The sequence below is a fragment of the Aythya marila genome (genome assembly GCF_965140915.1).
Source record: "Aythya marila genome assembly, chromosome: 7".
In the NCBI taxonomy this organism is placed as follows: Eukaryota; Metazoa; Chordata; class Aves; order Anseriformes; family Anatidae; genus Aythya; species Aythya marila.
In genome coordinates, this window is record NC_139048.1 from 3,574,726 (window position 1) to 3,597,620 (window position 22,895).

Here is a 22,895-nt window from a genome sequence, read left to right on the forward strand (position 1 = left end):
GCAAGTGAGATGCTCGAGGGGTTTAAGCACCTTCAAGGCTGGGCAGCAGCCAAGTGGAAGTGCTAAAAGCTGAGATGGGAAGTTTGATGCCTGCTGCTTCAGGCCCCCTGCTGAACCTACCACGTCTCCTTCCCTGGTATCTGGTCGGGAAGGTTATTTCATACATTACAAATGCTCGATCACCATCCAAACAGTCTGAAGAAAACTCCATGTGCCCGGTGACCCCAAACTCAACTTGAAGATGTGTTTGGTTTGGAGATTTCCCTTTTACAACCCACGGCCTGATTGCTCCGGGTCACTCACTGGGTTTGTGTGATGAACTCAACGTTACTCCTTAGGAGCAATCCCTATTTCTCAGTCCTGCACTGCCACACTTGGCGTGTCTCAACCAACAGATCCAAACTGGAAGAAGCAGGGGCGGTGGCTGGGCTTCAAAAACTCAGCGTGGAGGAGCCAGGCCAGAGCACGATGCAAATTAGCAGCACTGCCCATGAAATGTAAGAAATCTTACAGAAGATTGAGAATTAGATGAACGCTGTGCTCACACCAGTCCCCGATCTGCGGGGTGCCGCTGCGGTGTCCGCACAGGGTGGGTGCATTTCCCCAGAGCATGGGCCTGCTCAGCACCCAGCTGTGCACCTCCTGCAAGCTGGGATCTGCGAGGTTTCGGTTTCGGAGCAGCGCTGGGCAGCAGGTGCTGGGGGACAAATGATGGGCGTGGTGTAACAGCCAGCAAGGACAGAAAACGGGCTTGTGAGAATCGAGATCCGTCGGCTCCTCACCATGTAATTTCACAGACAAAAACTGAAGCTCGCTTATTAATTTTGATGGACAATTGATCTGGTTCGAGGGTTTTTATTTGACTCGAAAAGGAATGTGCTTTTTCTTTTTTTTTTTTTTTTTTTTTTTCCACAGGCTGATTGAGAAGCATGGAACATATATAATGCAGAAGGCTCGATGATTATACAACAAAAAGATCGGATCACCACCTGCCCACATTCTTGTGATAAGCAGACGAAGAATGTCTGTCAAAACATTAATTCCCCAATCTCGGGGGGTAACGCGGCATACAAATACAAATAAATGCACGTCGGAGCGCGCTCTTGTTATCTCGCATTCAGCCCAGCGCCACGGTGCGATTATCTGATGGTCGTATCAAAACCGGGCGCTCGGCGGGGGAGCGCGGGGCAGCCCCTCCGCTTTTAGGATGCCGGCAGCGAGGGGCTCAGCGCCCCGGTGCCCCTTTTATCCCCCGGCCTCAGCAGCGTTTTCAGGCCGGGAGATGTGCGATAACCGCACCCGCGGTACAAAGGGAGCTGGACGCTGCCGGGGACGGATCCTGCGGGCGAGGAGAGCCCTGGGGGGGGCGCAGAGCCCTGGGGAGGGGGCTCAGAGCTCGGGGTGGGGGGTGCGGAGCCGAACAAAGGCGGCGGCCGCCGGGAGCAACAGGCTCCGTGCAGCCCCTCCGAGGGTGCTGAGCCCTGCGGGGGCGGTGTGTGCCCGGCTGTGTCTGTGTTTTTTTCCCCCCCCCCCCTCCACCCCCGGAGCCTCCCGGTGCCCCCCCCTCGCCAGCCCCGGCTGTTTGTACTTTGGCTGCTCCGCTAATCCCCCGGGAGAGCCTATTTGTAGTGAAGAGTATCTATAGGGGGCGAGGCCGGTCCATGTGGGTTTGTGTCATTGGTTTGCGAGGAGAGACCCCGCCTATTGCCCAAAAAAAAAAAAAAAAAGAAAAAAAGAGAAAAAAAAAGAAGAAAAAAAAAAAAAAGCAGCGAGAGCCCCTACCTCTGCTGCGCTCAGCCGGCGCGGCGAGGGGGAGCGCTCCGCCCAGCGCCGCCCGGGCACTTTCTCGCTTCAAAAAAAAAAAAAAAAAAGGAAGAAAAAAAAAAAAAAAAAGAGGGAAAAAAAAAAAAAACACACACACACACACAGCGCCTCCGACCCTCCCCCCGAGTTGCAATTAGCATCCTCCCCGCTGCTGCTGGGCGCCGCGGCGGGGCTCCGCTGCCCCCGTCCGCTCCCGGCGCGGCGGCGGCGGGCGGAGCAGGAGCGGCTCGGCACGGCTCGGCTCGGCTGGGCACGGAGCGGCACGGCACGGAGCGGGGGGAGGCTTAAGTTTTTGTGCGGGGCGAGCGGCTGGCACTGGAAGGTGGATCTCCGGCAGGCACAGCCCGGCGGTGGCAGGCAGGGATGCGGCGCTGAAGCGGTGCGGGGAGGCCGGCCGGGCCGAGCCGAGCCGAGCCGAGCCGTGCCGGGCGGCCAGCAGCAGGTAAGGGCGGCCCTTTAGGGGGGGGGGGCATCCTCCCCTCCATCTCCCTCCGAGCTCCCCGGAGAGCCCGGGGGGGTCCCGGAGCTTCTCCGCGGTCCCCTTTCCTCCAGCACCGTCGCCCCCCGGCCCGGTGGCCCTGCGCCACCCCCGGACCCCGGCGGGGGGCGGCCCCGCAATTTGGGCGGCGAGGGGCCGGGGGCGGCTTTGTTGTGCCGGCCCGCATTGTTCCCCGCGGCCGGGCGGCCCCGCAAAGTTTGGGCGCGGGGAGCGGGGGGAGCCCGGGGCCGACTTTCCCTTTTTATTCTGCCCTCCTGTCATCTCTCGGGCTTTATTTCCTTAGCCTCCGCCGCTCTGCTGTTTGTTATTTTAGTATTTTACCCGACCTCGCGGCGTGTGCGCTTTAGCTCTTTATTCCGTTCCAATCATCGTCATCGTTTATTATTATTATTTTTTTAATATTTTAATTTTTATTATTATTTTTATTTTTTTTTAATTTATTTCCCTTGGCCCCGCGGGCAGCGCAGGGGCCGCGCCTCGCCTCGCTCCTCCCTGCCCGGCCCCGCTCCGTGATGCCCCCGCTGGGACGCGCCGAGCGGGGCCCCCCCGTGGGCAGCGCACCCCCACGCGTGGCGCCCCGTGGGGCCGGGGAGCTGCGAAACGGGGGGAGATGGAGAGTGGGGGTGCTTTTGTGACCCCCCCCCCATCCCTACGGGGGGGTCCCGGAGCGGTCGGGCCGATGGGGAGCGCAGGGGGGCACCCATGGGTGCGGGGTCCCGGCGGCTCATGGGGGGCACCCGCAGCTCCCGCAAAGCGGCCGCCCGGAACGGCCGGAGCCCTAATTGAAGCACTTTCATCATTCACACTTGATTAAGTCGGCCGTGACCAGAGGACAGAAACACCCCCAGCCCGCTGGAGCACGAGGGATGGCATGACATTTTAATCCCGTGTTTTCAAAACCGTCCCCGAAGCAGGGAAAACGCCAGCCGGGGACGGCGAGGTGCAGCGAACTGTTGTTTTCCTACAGATGGTGGCTCACCGACGGGGCTCAAAGCCCACTTAGCGCCGACATCGAGGAGGAAAAGGCACATACTTTTTAGTTTGTTTAAGCCGAGTGAATGAAATAATGATAGACGAGATGCCTGGTGACAAAATGCTTTTGTTCCTGTTTTCATCAGTGCATAAGGGCGCCGACCTGCTTTAGCATTCTTTAAAGGTCTCTTTACCAAGGAAAATTGAAGACGGTCTCATTATAGGAGAGTGTGTTCGGAATACTATGAGGTATTTATGAATTCAAAGGTGATTGTTGAGTCGCAGACATTTCAATTACGCATCCTGTAGTAAAAAAAAAAAAAAAAAAAAAAAAAAATTATTTGTGGCGATGGGCTCTGTAATCTGCAGCTACGAGGCTGGTCCGTTCGTTCACAGGCTTCAGAGCTGGCCGAGGGAAGGGGTTTGTCTGCAGGGCTCGAATCTGAAAGCAGGATTTGTGCCCTTCGCCTCGCAAAACTTTGTGCTGCGGGGGCAGCCTGAAGTCGCTCTGAGAGCAGCGGTTTGCGAAACGTCAGGCATTGTCGGTGTTTTTCTGGGAAATCTGGCATTGTAAATGCTGGGCTGTATTTTTAGAAAGGAGCTTTTATTTTTGGAAGCCTTCGCGGAGCACACCTGTTAGTCATTAGCGGGGAGCGGGGCAGGGGTTTTGCTTTCAGCATCCACGCAGGCGGGCTGGCCGCCGGGCTGCGGGCACGCTCCCTCTGCTCCGCAGCCCTCGCAGCGAAAGAGCCTTCCCCTTTAAAAGTCATAACAAATTATTTCTGACGTAGGAGCGCTGGCTGTTATTGTAGGAGTGTTTGAATTTTCATTTTTTGTTCCGCTGGAAGTTCAGAACGAGACACCTGGGCAATCCGGAGCGTGTTCTCCAGTGCCTTGTGGCACGCCGGCTGCGGGCGATGCTTCGTGGTGGTCGCATGGCCGGGTGTGAGGCAAGCCGTCTGTCTGTCCGGCCCTGTCTGTCCATCCAGCCCCATCTGTCTGCTGGGTGGCTGGGCTGGGCACGGCCACCCCATCCCATGACGCCCCGTGGAGCCAAGCCGCTTCCCAACAGCCCTTTCCACTCCTAACCTCGTGTTTTGGGGCGAAGCTGCACCTTTTTGCGCTTTTCCTAAAAGGAGAATATTCGAAGGAGTTTCCCCGTGGTGAACAGTAGAGCACAGGCTGACGTCTTTAAGGCTGCCACCTCAACACGGAGCCGTGTCGCCGGGTTCCCCTGTTAATAATCTTCCTATCAGGAAAAACATCAGCCTCTGAGTGCGGTGTCCCAGGGACAGGCTGGGAGCAGCGCGCCCAAACCTTTGTCCGGTCGCGGCCATTTATCGGCCGGGCTGGCTGCGCTCCAGATTGAACTCCTTGAGCTCAGCTGGCTCGTGGCCACGGAGGGTGTGCTGCAGCGAAAACAGAAAGTGGCCTCTGGGTTTGCCCAGAGTTTTGGAAGAGGTTAGGTTCGCTGCCACGGGAAATGCAGGATTGTTTTCTGGGCGCTGTTTGCCAGCTGTGAGAGCGGAAAGGGGCTTCGTGTTTAAGCAGGAGAAGTGGGAAAGCTCCTCGAAACACAACACTACCGACAATTTGCAAGTGTTTTGTTAAAATCTGCTGCACGCTGTCATGTAAAATCTGATAGGTGTCACATTTACTCCTCACATGAGATCTAGCCAGTACTCCTTCCTCTGCTTCGCGTTCTGGTTGCAGTGAGTCAGAGAAGTGCGGAGCGGAGCTGCCAGCGAGGAGCTCCTCAGCCGGAGAGAGACTGCACCTTCCCTGGGAAATCTGGGGTTTTCAGGGCACAGGGCCCTCGCCCCCATGTTCTGGGCCTGTTTGTGGCTCCTCAGGGTGCTGAAGTCACACGCTTGCCCGAGGGGCACTGGGTGACCCCTCAGGGCTGTGCTCGTAGCTCCCAGGTTTCTGGCAGGCCAAGGAGACGTGGCGGGGGCCTTGGTGGTCCCTGAATTGCCATCATCTGGGGGGCACAGCGATGGGGGGCAGCAGTGGTGGTCGGGGGCACGGTGCCCCCCTGCTGCCACTCACAGGGAGCGCGGGGGCTTGGCCGGAGAGGTTTTGGCAGCTCACATTTGGCTCCTCTTCCAGCTGGGAGCTGGATGAGGGACGCCATGCGGGTCGGTTCCCACACGCACTTTGTCACCTCGGTGCCCACGGGCTCCCGGCCTGCTCCCAGCCCTCCTCCCTTGTTCCCATCGCTGGTTTTTGTTCCTTCTCCATTGCCAGAGGAAATGAAATAAAGATAAGTTTTAGGTGAAAGGATGAAAAACGGCGTGACCGCGCTTTGCCCTGCGGAGGGCAGGGCTGCTGAGCCGCCGCTTTCTGTCGCGCCTCTTTGCTGCTTGGGCCCAGCCCCATCTCGGTGAGGGGGCCGTGACCTTCGGCATCCTACAGACGGTGCTGGGAAGGCCCCAGATAACGTTTGCTGTGACGTCAGCAGAAGTTTTTGGTGCTAGAGCACGGAATTTGTTGTTACTGACTCAGCTCTACAGCCACTGGCGCTGCCTCGTGAGCGCACGCCCCTTGCTTGCACCCTGCGCACCGATGACTTGAGAGCCAGGAGCTGTTCCTGCAGGATTAAACGCCTGGTTGTTAATTATTTTTGGTTTCTCCTCTCTGAGAAGGTAATTGTGGCAGGACGTCATGTTTGGGAAGCATGGTGAGGTTGCAAAAGGAAAGATTAAGATTTTTCAGAGGTGCTGGCGAGGGGGAAACATTGGTGGTGTTTGGGAAGGCTCATGTGGACCTGCTGGAAAAATTGATTTTTTTTATTTTTTTATCTGTAGTGATTCCTTAGTGCCTGGGTTATATTATTTGTAAATTCTAACTGGGATTATTAAAAAAAAAAAAAAAAAAAAGCAAGAGTATCATTTTGTTCTGTAGGGGATGCTGTTGGTCGGGGTGTAAGTGGTGCTGGTGGAGCCGTGTGGGTGATGGATGGGGGCACGGAGCTCCAGTAGCTGTGGGCAGGACTCTGCTTTGTTAGCATCAGCTTTCCTGGGCCCCGTTAGGAGCACAGGGTTGCCAACTTCAGCAATTTTTAGGCGTTTTGTTTTGTTTTTTTTTGATTCCAGCCCTTCCAGACAGCCCCACGATGCGGTCACCTCCCCTGGTCCTCCAGCTCCACGGAGGCACCGAGGGGTTGCTGCCCGTGCAGGGTGCTTCTGCCTTCCTCCTCACACCACTTCACACCACGGGGTGTGTTGGCTGCGGGGTTTCTCTGAGGGCACTGGTGTGAACCCACGTGCCGTGGTTTTTCACATGAGGACAGCCGCTGTGTAGGTGAGCTGGGGCAATGTTGTCAAACAACCAGCCACTATTTTCTTGCGACGACGCATACCAATTTTTGCTTAAACAGACCCCTGAAGCACAGCGTGGAGGGAGAACGTGTGGATCAGAGACGCGATATATTTACAAGGAGCCAGGTCTTTAGTGAGACCAGGAATAATGCAGGCGGATTCTCTGTAGCTAAATATAACTGGTATGCAATGGGTGCTGTCTGTTATTTTTTGAGAGACCCGTTCGCACTGGAAAAAGAGCACCTGCAGTGCAGGAGAGGTTGGTTCAGGACACCAGGATGCTCCCGGAGAGGCTGTTTTGTGGCTGTGCCTCTGGTCCTGGCTGCTGGCCCTGCACAGTGGCTGCCTGAGGAGCCCCAACGCTGCGCAGGGGCTTTAGGGCAGAGCTGTGTGTCTGAGGAGCATGGGATCGGCCCCAAAAGAGGCAGGAGGAGGAGATGGGAATCCCTCGGTTCCCTGTAAAATCCCTGTAAATCCCTCCTTGGAAGCACATGGGGCCGGTATATATGATAGTGGTGCCTGTAGAGCTCTCATAAAGTGCCTACCTTTTTATTATTTTTATGCTGAGAACCAGGTTCTGGTGGAAGGAATCAGCAATTCGAGCAAAGTAATTAGGCTAAATATCAGAAGTTACACTTAAAAGTTGGGAGACCTGAGCTTCTCTGTGATTCGTTAAGGATGAAATTATTTTCAGTTGGGGAAAAAAAAAAAAAACAAAAAACAAAAAACACTTTTTGTCAGCTTTCAGACTCTGAAGTTATCTGAAGTTTCATGATCCCGAAGCACAAGCTCGTGCGAGTTTTATCATTTGTCAAGGTTAGTGCCTCTTCTCGTACAATAAATGGTTTCGTGCAACATTCAAGCCTGGAGTTAAGGGATCCAGAAGTTTCATAGCAGAGTACCTACCCTAACTTCAGCTTTTCACCTTTGCAATAACAATAACGGCATTTCTCAGATGAAATATCTATCCCACCTATTTTCAATTCCTGGAAGGAAACAGGACCTTTTTGTATGTCATCATGTTGCTATAACGTTATTTCTATGTGAGGTCCAGGTCTCTGCCAGCCCCATGGCAGTGGCCAGAAGGGCTGTGGCATGCCATGAGCCCAGCCACATCACAGTGTGGCAGCGTCCTAGGCTCTGTCGGGGAAGTAGAGTTGTGATGTTCGGGTGTGTTTTTCCCATCCGTGGTGTCTGAAGAGCAGAAAGCACGTGTCTGTGTCCATCTATCTAGACAACAAATGTTGTGAGTATTAGAAAGAAGCAGCACAGACAGTTTTGGGGAGATAAAGTGCACTTTTAGTTTTGCCCAGATCAGGGTATTAATGTGATTTGTGCTTTCTTGGAGGTGTCCCAGCTTCACTGAGCGCCTTGCCTGGCCCATGAGATCCTGCTCATGCTTAGCCCCGAGCAGGGAGCTGGTGGCCAGCGGTGTTGCTGTGGTTGTTTCTGGACAAATTTTGGCTGAGCAATGCATCGGAAGCAAGAACCTGGCCAGGTGGGTCCTCTTCACCTGCTTTCTGGTGGGACAGCAGCCTACACTTGGGTTGCTGGAGCTGCACAGCCCTGGGGAAGCTGGAGGAGGATCAGTAGCGACCAGCAGAAACCAAAGCTCACGAAGGGAAGCAAAGGGAAGCTGTTGCCAGTAGCGATGGGACCGACAAGCAGTTTCTCTAAAATATCGGGACTAGGTTACTAGGTGAAATTAATAGGAAAGACCAGAATATTGCCTTTTACTGGGGGGAGAGATGTTATGTTTAGATCCTGTTACGCCTCTGGTGCAAGGGGATGCTGCATCCAGACCTTTGCCTCTGTTCAGGAGCTGGCCCTGAGCTCGGCAGGGCAGAAGCACTTGTTTTTCACTGAGTCTTGAAAGGGGGGAGGATTCCCAGCAGGCTGTGGCCATGCTTATGGTGTATTTGTACATAAAAGGGTAAACAGGATGGGCTGAGTAATGCCAACCTGTCAGCTTGATGTAAGTCCTGGGTAAACGATCCGATTAAGTTTAGGGACATCAGAGCCTCTACAATTAACTTTTTTTTTTTCTTTTTCATTTAAATAGCTTGCATACGTCATTGATAAAGGTAACCGAGTGAATTTTGTTCAATCAAAATTCTGCAAGAAATTTGTCTTTGGTGCAGCACCATTGCTTTGGCTGGGGATGTGCAAAGGAGCAACTGGCTGAAACCCAGCAGAGCGCCAGCCCTCCAAACACAGTTGTAAAATCAGAAATCATGTCCAAACGTCTATTTCTAGGAGCTTCTCCGAGCATTCGTTTTTGTCCTTCTGCCGCTTAGCATGTTTGTGAGCAGCCCGTGATAAGGCGCAGAATCACTGTTGCTAAAGCTTGAAATGTCACTAAGATTGGGAGAGCGGTAAATAATGAAAAGGAGGGATTGCTGATAAAAGCAATTTGTATTGCTCGGATGCAGGCAGGTAGCAGCTCTCAGATGGCCAACTGTAAATTTCTCTATCTAGGAGCAAACAATACAGGCCGTGCCTCCAGGATGCTGTCTGGAGAAACCGTGTCCTTGTGGGGAGCAGAAGAGGCAGGACGAGAGCTCCTAGCGTGAGAGCACGGCCAAAGGTCTTGTGTGCTCCTTGCTCGGGCTGCCAGCTGGCTCCCGGGCTGGAGGAGGTGGCAATGTCCCTGTCCCTGTCCTCAGCACGCCAGGGACACCAAGGAGGCTCCACGGAGAGCTGCAGGAGTGCCGGGTGAGCGGGGAGTTTCCAGCGGAGTCCAGGAGCTCGATCTGCTTCACTTACGGAGAGCATTGGAAGGTAAATTGATTAAGGCAATTAGCGTTGTCATGGGGAAAATAAATTGAATAATAAAGAGCTCTTGGGTCTAGCAGGCAGAGTTTTAACAAGATCCAATAGCTGGAGGATGAAGCGAGAGGAGGGCTGGGATTAAGGTCCCCGGTTTACCACTGAAGGTGACTGGTGCTGGGAGAGCCTGCTGAAGGTGCCGGCAGTTTCTCCTCCTTTGGAAATGCTAAATTCAGGAATATCTGTTTATTGAAGTAAATGATGCTCAAGCAGGGATTAATTTAGCGAGTTACCATGCGGTGCGTCGAGCAGGGATTAATTTAGGTAAGTCTCCGTGCCGTGTGTCGGGCTGGAAAATCTCAGTAGTCTCTTCTGACCGCAAAATCTATGAAACCCACAAAAGCCCATCATTTGAACGAGAGCACCCAGGTGTTTATGGATCCCAGGCCCCAGCACTGTAGATTTCCCTTTAAGAGGATGGCTTGCAGAGAGGAGACCACCAGGTACTTAGCACTAGATGGGAAACGAGCCGGGGCCACATCAGCCCCAGTTATGGCTGATACTTGCATCAGGTGTGGGTGAATTTAGGTGGAGGAAGAAAATGCAGGAGGGTTTCTTACTTTAGTCGTGTGCTTTATCTGCTTGTGCGGAATTAATTCAAACTCCGAATCGCCTCTGGGCAGCCGTGGTACTTCAGAAATAACCCCAGCCCTGGTGGGAGCCTTCAGAGCAGAAGAGCACAAACAAGAATGCAAACAACTGATCAAAACAAGTCAAACCCAGATTTAACATGTAATTGTACGTTGGCTCTGCTGTGGTTTGAGCACAAACAACGTGTTTGCAGGCAGTTTTATGAGAGCGAGCACAAGGAAGCAGCAAGTGAAACTAGGGGCAAAGGGTTGCAAGCAGCAATTGGTTGCATGGCTATTGCTGTCGAGATACGCTGCAGACAAGGGTGGGAGAATTTGGGGCTTACCTCACATTTTGTACGTGCTGTGCTGCTCCCCGTGATGCCCCTTCTCCCTGTGCATCATGCTGCTGAGCATTGCTCGTGAAGAATGAAGTGTGTGTTATCGAGGGGAGACTTCAGTTTGATTTTCAAGCAGGAATGTGAGCGTGATGTTTCAACTCTTACTCCACTAGTATTTCTGCAGGGGGGTTTCAGGTGCACCCACTCGAGGTCTCTGTAGGCTGCTTGACCTCTTGGATGGAGCAAAACATGAGCTTGTTGGTGCAAGTAGAGGCCTGGCTGTAAGACAGGCTCACACAGTCGCGCCGCTTGGGCTAATGCTGGGAGTTAAGGACATCTAGACATTTGGCTTGGTATGATTTAGCTTAAACAAACCAACACAGCGTTAATCTCATTACTCAAGTAAATGAAGTAAACCTTTAAGGCACTTAAAACACGCCGGCGTGAGTTGGATGGTGACACCGGCGAGATGCCACGATTGCGGGCGGCTCGGCACAGCACGTGTCCAACAGGCTGTTAGTAATTTCAAGGCATTGAAGTAGCCAAAGAGTTTTCTGTTGTCTTTCCCTTGTATTTGTTCCTTGGTTAGGAGGAGAAGTGACTGAAGAATGTCTTTATAAACTCAAGAGTACCTAGCTGTTTCATACACATCTCTTAATAGAGATTAAACACAAAATAAAGCAGAATGCATCAACAGCGATATTCCCATAAGCAATATTGTAACTTGTATGCAGTGTAATTATATTTTGTACACTTGCCAATTAAGCAGTTATGCTTTAGAGAAAAATTACTTTCAAGAGATGGAAGAAAAGTATCAGAGTAAATCAAATAAAATATACATTTATTTCATGTGTATGCAGCTGAAATTTTAAATTTTCCTGCTGCGTTCAAGTAACTCCTCGGTGGTGTAATGATGCTGCATGTCCTGCAGCTCTTTCTGGGACTGGAAAGGGGCAGATGGGTGAAAAGGCGTGAAAAAATAAATTTCTTTCTGGGATAGCCATGTGCCATGTGAACGGAGAAGCTGGGGCACTCCTCCTGCTGCACAAGGGCCCTACCCAGGAGCTCCCAGCAGCGGGGGAATGCGAAATGTCAGCATTTTGCTGACAAATGGATGCCTGCCTGTAATTTCGGTGGCTGTCCACAGCCAAGCCATGCTGCCTGGCCCCCAGTGACCCACATCCATGCTCTGCAGCCCTTCCAGTCAGGCAGATGTGTACAGATGGGTGCCTGCAGCACCTCGTCCCGTGCCCATCCTCCCCAGCACCAGATGCACGTGGATGGCTGCAGTTCTCTTTTCCCCTCAGCAGCAAACCTCGTGGAGGGTGAAATACCTGCTGGCCCTGTGTGCCCTATACGCATGCATTTTGCAAAGAGTTTCTTAACCCCTGACGTCAGCTAAAGGGTAATTGCTGACCTTATTTGCAGTCTCATCGCTGCTGGCAAGTTTGGGGGAGTTGTCCCGGGGTGACAATCAGATATTGTTTAAATCTCCTGCACTTCATTGCCCTGAAAACCGTGTCATGCATGCTGCTAATATACAATGAGTCTATGCAGGGTGTGGCGTGGGTTTTTCCACCACCTCAGCCACCGGTGTGACTGCTGTCCAAGACACGGGGCTTTGGTCGAGCAGAAGTGCCCACCGTGCCCCGTTATCGGTGCCTCCGCGCCCTTCCTCCCCTGCCCACGCCTCGGTGGTGATTTTAATTCGAGAAGAAATAAACAAAGGTATGCTCTGAGTATAAGGAGATGGTTATCACAATGGAGTAATTACATTTTGGTTCTTGATTTGATTTGTTAGCTGGGAGATTAGGCTAAAAGCAGAGAAGGAAATGAATGCATTGTTGACTGCAGGAAGTTATTTATGAGATTTTCCTTATGTTTAAAGGAATTCCCCCTGTGACTTAAGTAGCAGCGCGATTTATGGCCTTTCACGTTGGATAGCTAAATAAATAAATAGAATAAAGACAGGAAGAATAAAAGGAAAGGGTACCAGGTTTGTGCACGCTGTGGAGTGCAGGAAGCGATCGCTTTGCCAGGCCCAAGCAAGCGGATCCTCAGCACTGGGCACGCTGCGCTCAGGACCAGGAGCGCAGTCCCCGTGCGTTCGCGCTAATGATGTGACACACAGGCACTTGCATTGTGCTTTTATACCACCCCATTTTTGCTGTGCCTTCCTGTAGTGTTCCCTCTCGGCGAAGTCCTGTGGGGTACACGGAGCTGGGAGCAGTGCCCACGCTGTTGGACCAGGTCGGGGACACCGGTGGTGGCTGCGCTGATGGTCAGAGGCCTTCAAGGCTTCACCTCACAGCCACAACAGCACTGTGGTGGCTTGGCCCCAAACTGCATTTCTTACTGGTCCCCGTTCAGCTCTAGCATCATTTGAACTCGTGTTTTTTCACCTTGTTCCCGTACAGAGCTGTACAAAGGTGCGGAGTGTGAAGGCAGTGGGAGAGCAGGAGTGAGCTGTGCGCAGCTGTAGGCCCTTGATTCGGGTCTCATCTCATCCGTGTTTGAACACCCTGGGCTCTTCAGATGATCTTGAAATGAAATTAGCAGTGTGCTTGTGATTGGAGATAAGCAGGCAGGTTTATTGTCAGCATTGGTACCTGGGTTTTTCAGAAGTGTCATGAAGAGAGCAGTCTTCTGTGTTGCGGCCCTCCTGGGGACCTCGGGTGTAAGAGTATTTGACCAGGCAGCCAAGGACCAGACTCCCTGATCCAACTGAGCTGCCAAAATGCCAAATTTTGGCACAGTTGGACAGAGCAGGCTCACAGAGCACCTGCCTGGTTCCTCTTCCTTGCACTTCTGGATGCTCAGTTGGTGCGGCAAGGAGACCCCCCTGCTTTGCTCGTGGTGCCAGCCAGCCTCCACCCAACCCACCCAAGCTTTCTGATCATCCCTTGGTTGACGTTTTTGTAAGGTGGAAGCTGAGATCCTGCTTACGTGAGATGACGCAAATGGATGAGCAAAGGACCCAGCTCCTCCATGCACGGCTCCAAGCCCTCAGCAAAGCCGGGGGCAGCATGTTCCTTCACTTTAGTTTCTGGACACGCTTAAGATGGATTTTGTACCTTTTCCGAGCTGTGCTGTGCTGGTGTTGACAGTGGCTGGAAAAAATTACAGACCAGAAAGCAGCCCAGCACATCGCCATGCTTACAGCGACGTTTATGGCTGGACTTCATGACGTTGTGGCTGATGATATGGCTGGACTCAGTGATCTTGCAGGTGTTTTCCATCCTAAACGACTCTGTAATGCTACGCTTGCATAAGCCTGTGCAAGTGTAATTTCTGGGTTGGAAGGTGTAAAAATTATTTGGTGTATAGTTCCTCCAGCCTCGCTTCAGAAAGGCAGCAGGGGAGAGGAGGCCCAGACCACCCACTTCCATAGACAAAACCTGTGAGAGGTTTGGGAGGTACCAGGGACTGACTGAAGTTATTTTAAATGTTAGGAAAGCCTAACTCTTGAGTTTTTCAGCTCTGTAGACTGTGGGACTGGGGTCCACCAGTCAATGACCAAAGCCGAGTGGCCTGTTTGAAGTGCGCTTTGTGTATTTGGTGCTGAATGTGTCTAGGTGAGAGCAGTGTGGCGGGTGTCAGCATCTTCTCCAGTGACGTGAGTCATACAGAAGATAATAACAGGGGAGAGCGATAGAAGGAGCTCTGATGGGTGTAGCCGTGACTTATTTTGCATCCTTGAGAAACCCATAAGAAGTGATGTGCTTGACTACAGCTATATTAAGCTTCCAGAGCTTTTATTTAAACTACATTTATTACACTGATCATCAGCGTTGTATCAGCAGAACGCGTTGGAAGAGCTCGACCCACAGAAGATCCATAAAGCAAAGAGGAGCTGTTGGCGGAGAGATTACGCCCTGGTATTTATAGTTCCTTCAGACTGAGAGATGATTTTGTCTCCACTCCAGTGCGTGTGGAGTTGTCTTGTAAAGTACCAGCCACCCTTTCCAGCATGTTGTAGTGTGAGAGCCCTGTGTGTGCTGCCAACTGCAGGGAGATGCTGCAGGACCGAGCTGCACCAAGAGGTATGAGGAGCACTGCTTGCAGTGCCTTTGGCAGGATAGCCATGCCTCGAGGTTACTGCGTCAGCCAGGGGGTCTTTGGAAGCTCCCAGAGAAAAGCACTAGACTGTTATCCTGGCTATTTTCAGGCCAGCTTGCTTTGGACTCCTTTTGCGGCGTGCTCAGCACCGAGGGTTGTTTTGTGTCCCCGTTGCCTGGCGCTGACATGCCTTCTGCAGTACTAATACTTCTCTGCTTTTAAATACAGAGCGTAAGCTTTAAGTAAGCCAGCGCTGGTGGCGACCGTGATTTATGTTACGATGGCTGTGCTATAATTTGTGGTGTTATGCACCAGAAAGTTGAGAGCATTAGGATAAAGTCTTTCAATAACGTGCAACAAATTCTCATCATCAAGGAGCAACCGTTGTGTACGTTCTGTTGAGTAATTATAGAGTACAAAGAAGATTTGATATAGGAGTTGTGGCTTAATCTCTTGCACTTCATTACATTTTCCCTGTGGTGGTAGCGAGAAATGGGAGGTATATTTTATTTTCCAATTTGAGTGTGCTTGCTCAGGATGGCCTTGCTCTTAATGTTGCTTCACGGGGGAGAATTTACAGTGGGGATTTCCATTAATGCTAATGAGAGTTATGCCCATGCAGTTCACTGGCCTAGTGACAGGGGAGGAGAAATAATAATTAAATTCTTTGCCATCTAAAAAAATAAAACGACCCTAAAATGTCCAGTATGTCAGTGGGAAGTGACTGAGAACGGGAGATGCCGTCGTTGCTGCGCTTCAACATCAAGCAGGAGCTGAGAGGCTTTTCCACTCTTCCTCTTCTCTGTTCCTTAAAAGAAGAGGGGAAAAAAAAAAAAAAAAAAAAGAGAGAAATGCTTTCTAATTGGGAAGAATAATAAGTAACCTAGGGATAGATGCTGTGATTATAAAACAAAACATACGGGTTGCTAATGTGAAGTTGTCAAGTTGTCTGAAAGGAGTCACAGTAGGTTTTTTATGCTTATGATTAATACACTCCTCCATTTAAAGCCATTAGGTATAGTGCTGCTTGATTTAAGGTAAGTGCAGTTAATATTTTTGGTTATAAATTTCAGGCATGTTGGTAAGAAATCATCAAAAAGCACAGTACTTCGTGTAAAGCAACAAAGTTCATACTAGTTCCCCTGCAGAACAGGAGGCAGGTTCTTTCCTGCAGCTGGATTTTGCTGGTTGTGTGTGGTGGAATTAGAGCGAGGACGGCGTTAATGTGAGCTGTTGTGACACATCTTTTGTAAGGGAGTCTATCGAAAGGGAGTGAGGAAAGGGCTATACTTAATCAGTATAAATGTCAGTAGCATATTTTAATAAATTCTTGATTTTGCTTGGACTGTTTGCAATTGCATATTTAAAAGGAATCTGCCATCCCCTTTCGAAGGTATGTGACATTTAAAAGATCTGTAAAGAAGATTGGTTTGACAGCTTCAAATTACATTTGAAAGAGTTTTTTCCTTTCAAAACAGAAAATGAATACTTCCTATTCTAAATGTCACTGCAAAGGCATAAACATGTTTAATCAAATTATATATTTAATTTATGTAAAATGTAATTTTTTATTCATGCAAGAGACTCACTTGTTACATTTTTCCCATCTCCAAAGCTTAGCAAAGTTGGTGAACTGCAGAATCTCTTGAATAAATCATTGCACAACCGTTTTGCAGCTCCTTTCAGAATTAGCCTTGGGCTGCTGGTTGGATCTCCTTACCACCAGGTATTTGTGCCCTGCACTGAGCTGCCCTTGGGTCGGTAGGATGGTGGTGGAGCAGGAGGTGTAGATGCTGTGGAGGAGCTGGGTGGCGGTGCAGAACAGCTGGGGATGAGTTCCTCGCTTGTCCTCTGCTACGTTGCTGTGAGGAGGGTGAGGGCCGTGCTCCAGCTGCCTGCGAGGATGGGCTGCTTTTCGGGAAGGAAATTTTGCAGTAATCCCAGGTTAGTCCCAAGAGCAAGAGCTGGCCATAAGCATGTGTCATCTGGTGGTGCCACACTCACGGTGTAGACGGGTGTCTTGGGGCTTGGGCTTCTTGCTAAGAGAGGAAGCAACAGGAAGGGAATAAACATCCAAAAAGCACCGTTGGGGAATTCAGCTATTTCACCTCGTTTCTGTTTCAATGCCTGCAAGCTTTGTGTATTTGCTAAGCAAATACAGATGTGAAGCTCATACTTGTCCCCAAAAAGGCCAGAACTGCCAAGCCATACCTCCCAGGTGTGAGGTTGGAGGGGCTTGGTGAACCTGTGAGCATGCCCTGCCCTCTTGTATCTGGATGTTTCAGGATGACCAGGCTTGTGTTGATTAGCTCTGGCAGGTTGCAGGGCATTGTCCAGGTTCTAAAAGCCAAGGAGCAGCAAAGAGCATGGTGACGTTGCTGGAAGTTTCCTATCCAGGAGGGAAGTAATGTCTCAGGATGCCTCAGAAGGCACTGATCCATCATTTATTTGGTAGGTGGAGATACCTCCAGTCTTCCCGAGAAGAGAGATGTGCACAGCAAGGATGGAGCAAGCAGAGTTGGAATGAATTTTGGAGAGCAAAACTCAGAAACACTGACTGTCCTCAGCTAAATCCATCCTCTACCTGGAAAAAGGGTCAGAAGACCTTCATGTAGGGTAGGTCAGGTTCTGACAATCTCCTAAAACTTCTCCATCCTCTCCATGTTCCCAACGGATATGTTCGTATGTATTTATTCATGTAGGAGATGCCCAAGCCAAGCCAATTTAAACAAGGATCATATACATAAAAATAAATAAATAAAATAAAACAGTCCTGGAGACTGCTCCATGTAGGAATGGTGAACGTGGCATCTCTGGCCACCAGCCCTCCCTTGAAGAAGAGTCATCGTTGGGTAGACCCAAGGCTCTGGAAGAGTTTGGGCCCTTCGGCTTTAGGTTGTTTTTTCCCTTACGAAGAAGAAAGGTTGAGTGAACGAACTAATATTGACAAAGCTGTAATTTAGGCAATTATCCAGCTGATGTGTGTACTGAAAAGGACAGGGAATATTTCTTTCCTGGTTTGCAGTTGCCTTAGAAGGGAGAGGGCGTCTGACTGAAGGCACACGGGAACTCGGGATCACATCGCATTAGGCAGGTGAGGGGTATGCGTTTTCTGAGACCCCAAAGGGGGGGGGTCCTGAATCTTTTCTCAGCCTTCCTCAGTCACTGTACATCCAGTGTTGGCCCAATATTGAAATAATACCGGAGATAAGAAAGATTTTGGTGGTTTTTCTTTCTTCCAGTGTAATATCTCCCATCCCGATCCTGACTTGCCCCTGCCCTAGGACTTGAAAGCACCTTTCTGTAGGCTGATGGACCCATGTGGTGAGGTCAAAATGGGGTCAGAAGGCTTTGTCCTCCATCTCCATCTTTTTGCCATGCTTGACCTGTAACTTGAGCTGGGCGGAACATTCTGGATTAGGTAGGGGTATATTTTATATTTATATTTTATTTTTTTTCTGAAAAGGAAAAAACCTTGAAAATATTCCCAGACATATTTACAGTACGAGCACAGTAGATTGGTGTAGAGATTCTGAAAGACAGCAAGTAGTAAACAGTACAGATTTTCAATGTATTGCCCCTTTATGGTTTAGGGGAAATGCACAGTCAATAGATTTTTTTTATTATTATCCATTTCAGCATGAAATATGTCGCAGCGTTAAGTTGTATATTTCCGTTGAAATATATGGCAGGAATAAAATTCCAGATAAAAGGTAACTATTTGACATTCTGTATAGTTGTTGTCATGCAGTTAAAATAACACATTGACTACTAACTTGATATGAGACAAAGATGAAGAGGAAGCTGCGTCAGCAGGATTTTCTGAGGAGCCCTGCAATACCGACATCCAGACGTCAGCGCGAGGTCCCCGCACCCTTTGCTCTGAACTGCAAAAGCAGAGGTTGCCCTGAGATATTAACATCCTGAGAACTTCATTTTCTAAGTAAAATAAGCTGCCCTGCTCCTTCCTTCCTAAAGAAAACATACTCGCAGTGCATTTCAGCAAAGCGTAATGTTTAAAATTTGTTTTCACCCCGCATGTGCTCTGCTGCAGAGGGTTTCAATCTAAAATTATAAGTGGAGGCAAACTGCAGTTAGTTAGCTGAGCTAACGAGATTTCGGTAGATTGCAGTTCCACACTGTACACTGGCCAAAACCTTAATGTTGTGGGGTGTAGGACAGTCTCAATTGAGTCAGCCAGAATTATTTTAACTGTTGTATTATATAATTCACCCATTAGTCCTAATTGCTGTCTTTCTTTTAAGCTCTTACTGACTCACTGTCTACTATCCATGGTCTTTTCCGTATCAGGATTGCATTCTACAATTGCCATACTCGATACAGAACAGCCAAGTATGTGCAAAAATACACATTTTTGCTCGTGCCGAATATTTTGCATGCTGTAACAACAAAACTGAAGTCTAGTGTGAACAGTAAATCCAGCCACTGCCACGCAAGAATTTTGCAAGCAACCTGTAGAGTAGGAAATAGCTGAAGGCAGAGCAGACAAAAACGAGCAAAACCAGCACAGGTTTTCATGGCAGTTTGATGCATTTCAGAGCTCAATGGTTCCTCTGGGCTCCACGCCTGACCTGCAGCACGCATCTAGAGGAGGCAGAAGTTTTTCCATGGAGACACGGCACCAGACCAGGGCACCTTCCCTGCATGAGCTGCATGGAGCTCGGGGAGGTGAAATCATGAGCTGTGAGCATCTCCTGGAGCCAGCAGCCCATGGAAGCATGGGGGTTGGTTGTGCAGGTCATTTACCATCCAGCAGCCATGGGAAATGTCTTGGAGAGCTGGGCAGGGAGAACACCCACAATAACCTGATCCATTCCACTATCCTCGCCTTTTCTCCAAGCCAGGCTTTCTCCTCTCATTACAAAGGTTTATAATGTTATTATTTAACAGCTAGTACTTGGGGAGGAGCTAGGTAGGTCACAGTGCTGTCTCAGCCTGTAGTTGTTGGGGCACAAATTGTGTCTGCTGAGCGTGTATGGACGGATCCTCTGCACCACGGCACAACATAGCCTTGCGGTGGCAGCTGGGTCTTACTGTTTCTTAAAGGCTTTGAAATTTTGGGGTTATATTTGAATTCCAGCTCGCATGTCAAAATGCGCTCCCAAAGAGCAGAGATGGGGTCGCTGCTCCCGGGGAAGTTGTTGGGAGGCTCAGCCCAAAAATCCAGCCCAGAGAGCCCCACATGGTGCTGGAGATGTGAGTTGTTATTAAAAGATCCGGGAGATAACAGCTGTAGCAATCCGACAGCAAAATGGAATGGCTTGACAGTAAATTAGATTTTTAGTCAAATAGGAAAATTGTTCATTTTTCCATCACAACTGACAAATTTGTTTTTTTGCATAGTGTTGTTTTCTTCAGTTTTCATACACGTCTTTTGCTTGCTATTTATAGCTTTACATGTGTGCAACTTGAAACCAGCCAGTTTGAAATGTTCTAATCTCAGATTTTCCATAAACATTCCTTCCTGTACCGAGACCCCTGTGCACCGAGTTTATGAAAACAATCCCCTCCGGGCAAAGATTTTTCTAATTCCCTGAATATAAGGGGAGAAGTTTATAATGAAGTGTTGAAAGGACCTTCAGCGTAGTGTTGTGAGTATGTCTATCTACAACCATGGTAAGGATTAGCTCTCAAGCATTTTGCTGAATAAAAGCTAATTTTGCATTTGTACTTATTGTTTCTGTAACTTACTTTCAAAGCAAATGTGCTTTTGCATATGTAAATAGCTCTGCTGTGACAACACATACTTCTCAAATTTAAAATACCTCTTTTGATATGAAGCATTACTGCAAAATAATTGACTCTGCTCAAATGTCTCCTATTAACCAGGTTTAATGTTTTCTATAAGAGGCCTTATGGAGTGATATTTCAGACGCACACACAATAATATTAAGCTATTAGGCATTTCCCCCATATGTTAATACTTAAAGGGTAGCCTGACAGACACTGATGTTGTTGAAGGGTTCACCTGCAACCTTCGGTGGTGGGTCTGCGAGAGAGCTGGGCTGCTGCCTGCCTGGCTCCGAACCTGCTTTTGGGTCAGCCTGTGGTGAAAGCCACGTGGGCAGAAATCCCGAATTCACCTAAACACAGTCTTTACGCTGCTCCCACCTCCCTGGAGTTAACTTCAGAAGGCTTTGGCTGGATGCTGCTGGAACAGGACCATCGCGTGGTCAGCCCGGTCCCACATCCCTTCAGTCTGCTTTCAACAGCACTTAAAAAATGTTAATTGAAAACAGCGTAAGTGTGCATCTCATCCCAGGCTCCGCTCCTGCATGCCCTGCGTGCTCCAAATCACTGTTCAGCCTCCTGGGGCTTCTGGTGGTTGGGAAGCTGGAGGAAGATGTTTGTGGAGCACCTTTTGGGTACCGCAGCTCCAGGAACATGCAGAGGTTGGACCAGGACCCATAGGTTGGGAGTTTAGTCACTGACAGTAGCATGCTCTTTCCTTGCTTTCGGTATTATTTTTTTAGCTGGCATTTTCTGGGCTACCCGTCACTCCAAGAAAGAGTCTGATGCATTTGTCTCTAAACAGCCTGACCCTTGGCACAGGATGCCTAGAAAATACTCGCCCGGCTTTACCTGTTTAGAAAATAGCTCCTTTGTCTAAGATTAATTTAAGATGGCTTTTAAAAGGTATTTCTCTGACGACAGCTGCTTTTTTAAAAATTCTGTCCTGTATTTTAACTCTGGCTAAGCAGCCCTGGGTGGATTTGCAGAGCCGAACTCGTGCCCGGCCGAGGGGCTGTGTTCGCCCCAGCTTTTGGCAGCAAGTGTTCATCTCTTCCGCCCGGCTGCTGCCTCCTGGCTTTCCTTCCTGGCATCCCCGGTAGCCGCCAGGCTGCAGGGGCAGCCCACGGCCCGATACTTGGATGCAAAATGCGAGCTTCAAGTATTTGAAGTCTCCATGGCAAAGGACCCCCTGGAAGGAAAGGTTTGCAGCAGAAGCTCGGAGATCTGTAACTATGGTGCTGCAAACTGCGCAGTGCCGCGGTAATGCCGGGCGAAATACTGTACGCTCCGATTATGTGCTAAGGACAACAGCCTTGCAGCAAGCTGACACTTCCCCCTCGGTGCTCGGCCAGTGCATGATGGGCCACGGTTAGTGCCACGAAGGAAGGCGGGGGAGGAAAATGACAGTAATAGAAATTAGGGATTGGAAGAGGGGGAGAAACGCAGGCTGGCACCGAGGAGGTCGTTTGTGGGATGGCATCTGTGGAAAGCAGACTCGGTGCATGGCCTTTTCTGCCCCATTTCTCCCGTAGTGTCCCGATCCTTTCTGAAGATGTGGATGCAGAGCACACCCCGGGTAACATCCTCATGTTACAAGGATGGAGCCAGGAGAACGGCCGTGGAGCTGGGCACAGCACGGAGCGCACCCCACGCAACACGCGGGAGCGCTCTTAAATGCATCACCTCGTTTCATCCTGCATTTGCAGAGAAAGTGCAGCTTTATTGAACGTTAGGATTGAATTCTTAACTGACTAATCAATTTTAGTAGTAAGTTAAAATGCCTGGTATTAATGGACAACTGCAACCATTAATCAGGGTTACAGTAGATTAACAGTTGTCAGCATTTATGCTAATAGTACTTACATACCGTGGATTTACGGATTGCGTTCCCCACTTCCATATTTTTCTAAACATGTGCAACTTTGCGCTTACTGATTATTTTCTCCATCCCTGTGCTCTTCTTTGGAGGTACAAATGTGGCCGACATGCTCACAGCGGTGACCCAGCATCGTGTACGGCTTTTTTGCACACTCGGTTTCACGTCAAAAGAGATGGAAAGGGTTCGTTTGTTCTACTACTTGACTGTTTAATTTGATCTGGTATGCGACGAAACCAAGACAAATGGAGTGTTTTTAATGAAACTGTTTTAACAATCTCTGGCAGCTCCAGAAATCAGGAAGCATTAGAAAAATACAATTAAAGGAGTTTGGGTGGATGTAAATAAGAAACACACTTCAGGATTCCCCTACCAAATTCATTTTGCTTTCAGTATTTTATCTCAGTAAGTGGTTTTAAGCCAGTGAAGCAAATTTTTTGTGCAGAAACAACCGAAACAGAAACAGGACTTAAACCTTCATGGGTCTTGTGACCATTATTCTTCATCCATTTTATTGGGATATTTTTCAATGTGAAGCAGGGATTTCCTAAAATCTTTTTAGCACACAGTCTTCAATTAGCTGATTACTATAGATTATATGCGTACATTGGATACCTCATCAAGCTGTCTAATAGCTGGATCATATTGATTGTCCTTCAATTAATCATGTCCCGTATTTTCATTTATCAAAACCAAAATACATGTAATTAACTCTGAAGTGATATAGCACACTGAAAAGTGATTTTGCTACTGCTGTAGGGATAGCTTGGTAGATTGTACTAATAGGAAATGTAAGTTGAAATTAAATTAATGGTATAGTGTCCATCACAGAATAATAATTAAAAAAATAAA

At 49.4% G+C, this 22,895-nt stretch overlaps 1 protein-coding gene across 2 annotated transcripts in view; it reads left to right on the plus strand.

The window, feature by feature from the left end:
* The first annotated feature begins 1,926 nt into the window (after positions 1 to 1,926).
* Positions 1,927 to 22,895, plus strand: part of CTBP2 (C-terminal binding protein 2) — a 114,812-nt gene continuing 93,843 nt past the window's right edge. The window contains exon 1 of one of the 2 annotated variants that reach the window (XM_082765445.1): positions 1,927 to 2,266. The gene's annotated coding sequence lies outside the window, so the exon portion shown is untranslated. The remainder of the gene's footprint in view (positions 2,267 to 22,895) is intronic. The other variant, XM_082765444.1, reaches the window with a different exon arrangement.